We start from the raw sequence: 3,724 nt of genomic DNA on the forward strand, positions 1-3,724 counted from the left end.
TTACAAGGAGTGTGGTAAAGCACTGGAACAGGTTACCTAAAGCGGTGGTGGAGTCTCCATCCTTGGAGGTGTTTAAGACCCAGCTTGACAAGGCCTTGGCAGGGATGATGTGGTTGGGGCTGGTCCTGCTTTGAGCAGGGGGTTGGGCTAGATGTGACCTCCCGAGGTCCCTTCCCACCCTCATTGTGATTCTGCGATTCTCTCCCAAAAGAAGTGCTGTCGTACAGGAGGCGGGGAGCTGTGCAGCAAGATTGAGTCTACAGGGAAAAGCCTGTAACCCACGTAAGGACACGTTGAGAGGCACAAAGCAAGGGGCAGGGGCACAGAGCCAAACTGGGGTCCAGTGTTAAGATGGTGGGGGATCAATGCATGAACAGGATTATGCCCTGCTCACACGGGGCCTGATTCTGACCCACAGGGACCCATCCAGCCCTGTGTTCCTACCCATCTCCAGCAAAAAATGCCTTCAGCTACAGATGTCCGTACCCGCTTCCCTTCTCCCCACTCCGGGTCTCCACTCCCGTGGTCCCTACACCCCTGGATAAAGAGACAGCTTTCGGGGAGCAAACTGCAGGGAAGGTTCCTGCTGGGTCCCCTATTAGCAGCTGCGTAGTTGATGGGCATGGGTCAGATTTGGGCCCCAGGCCAGGGCGGGATCTGGGCCAGCCGGTTCTGACCCGGCTGCAGCCTGGGACCAGGTTTTTGGGGATGAATGCCCCATTTTGCAGATTCCGAGAGAGGTCCCAGCACATCCAAGGTGGCTGATGGCTTTCATCCATGTGGGCGGCATCCCGTGCCATCGGTGCCGGCGGATTTGGCCCCTCTGATGCTAATCTCTCCTGGTGACCTTTGACCCCACCAGCTAGTGGAGACAAAACTCAACTCCTCCCCTGCATCCCTAGCCCCCCCCTTCCCCATCTGGGGCCCCCCCGAGAGCCTTTCATCCTCCCGCCACAAAGCCTCGGGCTTCTCCGTCTGCTCTGATGGGAGCCGCTTTCAACAGCCTCCTTTCTCCCTGGCGCCGGAGGGGTGTTTGCGGGTCAGGCAGCCCCACCCTGCCTCCCCGGCCCCTGTCCCCTTCCATCACGGCTTTGTGTGAGGGTTAATGAATATCCAGCATTTTGCTCTAGTGCATTGACCCCCCACCCCTTTCCATCTACCCTGTATTTTAATTAACTTTCTCCCTGAAAATGATGGATTGCTAGGGCCAGGGAGGTGGGGGGATGGGCCCAAATTTCTGAGCAGAGATCAAGTGGCTTGAATAGGAGCCCTCTGACCCCCACATTTCTCTATTGTGCAAAGGAAGGCGGGCGACAAGCTGCAGCACTGCCCAGGGTGCCCAGCACCTAGCCCCCAGGGGCACCAAGGGGACCCAACCAGGATGTTTCCCATGGGAGGTTTTGTTCTGCAGGGAAATGCCTGCATGCGTGGATGTCCCAACAATGCCAGAGCCTGCTGCTTGGAAAGCCCCCGCCTGTTGGAAAGCCAGGAGCTTGGCTCATGCTGGAACCATCCCCTTGGATGGGAGCCGCCTGGGCGTTCGGAGCATGTCTCTGCAAAGCCCGTAGCCATTGCATCCAAGTGATGTGATCCACCGGCCCAGCCAGCGACCGGGAATGTCAGGCTCGGGGAGTTTGTTCGCTTGGGAGCGTGGGTGGCAGGGCCTCCTGGCTGGGATGAAGCAGGGAGCATGTGTGTTTGCTGCCAGACTATCACCGCAGGCGGGGGCTTTGTGTTGCCTAGGGGCGCGTTTCTCCTATGAATTCCCCCCTATCCAAATCTTCGGGTGTTTGGGAGTCAGAAATTGAACCAAGAGGTCCTTGCTTCCAACCCCTGTGTTCGCTTTCCCAAGGCAGAGAAAAAAACCCAGGTGTCCTGACTACCAGCCCCCCACCCTGCTGCTCCCAGGTGTGTGCTGATGGGCATCCCATTTCCAGCCCCGACAGCTAGGATGGAAATAACTTCCAGTCTCTCTGCATTATTCCCTGAAAAGGCTTCTGAGCTATAAAATACAGTGATCCAGTAGGTTTTCTCCTGGAGCATGTGTGGTCTGCTCCAGGCAGCTGAGAAGGGCATGGAGAAGTGCGTTGTGGTTGGCAAGGAGTAGTGTGCATCTGACCAGGTTGGCACCAAGGGGTCTGGGCTTCACTTCCCAGCTGGGCTTCGTGCCCTGGCATGCAGGACACCTGGGTTCCTTCCCGCAGCTCCACGCTGTGATGGGTAATAAACCCTTTGGGCAGCTTGTTAGGCCCAGACTGCTTCCAACCTGGACTCCTGCGTTCGCCTCCCACCTGGGCTGGAAGCCACCCCACAAGAAGGAGCAGTGTCTGTATTGCCCTGCTGATTCTGGAGGGTGCAGGGTGCATAGGGCATCCCTTCTGCACTGGGCACAGCAACCCTGTGGGAAGAATGCCTGGCATGTGGGTGAGCCCAGAGCCGGGGGCTGAGGGAGAGTCTCTCCTCCCCCTAGGTGAGAGGATGGTGGTGGCAGGGGGAGGGGGGACTGGTCAGACAGGTTGGGAGGGGAACTGGGTGGAGAAGCCCCTTCCCCAGCCCTCACTGGAGACTTCACGCATGGCAGCGCCCGGGGAATGTCCAGCTTCTGTGGGGAGCCTGGGAAAGGGGGGAGGGGAGCAGGGGGAGGGGGTCCAGAGGGCCCTGTGCTGCAGAGACACCTGTGTGCATTGCTGCAGGCCTGCACGCATGGACACACACATGCACACACCATGGGTGCTAGCCTACTACATACACATGCACACAGTATGGGTACCGGCCCAGTACATGCACATGCCATGGGTGCTGGCCAATACACATGCACACACTATAGGTGCTGGCCCAGTACATGCACACGCCATGGGTGCGGGCCAGCATGCACGCACTATAGGTGCTGGCCTACTACATACATACACATGCACATGCCATGGGTGCTGGCCAGTAAATACACACGCATGCACAGGCCATGAGTGCTAACCCAGTACATACACACATGCCTACACATGCACAGGCATGCACATGCCCATCCCCCATGGGCACAGGCCTAGCACATGGCCAGAGCACGCATACAGTGCAAGCAGCAGCCGCCTGCACTGGCACACCCAGACAGGAGCCTCTGCATGTGCACATGAGCAAATTTCTGAACAGAGATTAAGTGGCTTGAATAGGAGCCCTCTGACCCCCACATTTCTCTATTGTGCAAAGGAAGATGGGCGACAAGCTGCAGCACTGCCCCGGGGTGCCCAGCACCTAGCCCCCAGGGGCACCAAGGGGACCCAGCCAGGATGTGGGGTTGACGTCATATACTTAGACTTCAGGAAGGCCTTCGATACGGTATCCCACCCCATATTGGTGAACAAGTTAAGAGGCTGTGACTTGGATGACTACACAGTCCAGTGGTTGGCGAATTGGCTGGAGGGTCGCACCCAGAGAGTCATAGTGGATGGGTCATATCAACCTGGAAGAGTGTGGGCAGTGGGGTCCCGCAGGGCTCGGTCCTTGGACCGATACTCTTCAATGTCTTCATCAGCGACTTGGACGAGGGAGTGAAGTGTACTCTGTCCAAGTTTGCAGATGACACAAAACTGTGGGGAGAAGTGGACACACCGGAGGGCAGGGAACAACTACAAGCAGATCTGGACAGGTTGGACAAGCGGGCAGAAAACAACAGAATGCAGTTCAACAAGGAGAAATGCAAAGTGCTGCACCTAGGGAGGAAAAATGTCCAGCA

This window comes from Alligator sinensis, unplaced genomic scaffold (genome assembly GCF_000455745.1).
Source record: "Alligator sinensis unplaced genomic scaffold, ASM45574v1 scaffold811_1, whole genome shotgun sequence".
NCBI classification, from domain to species: domain Eukaryota; kingdom Metazoa; phylum Chordata; order Crocodylia; family Alligatoridae; genus Alligator; species Alligator sinensis.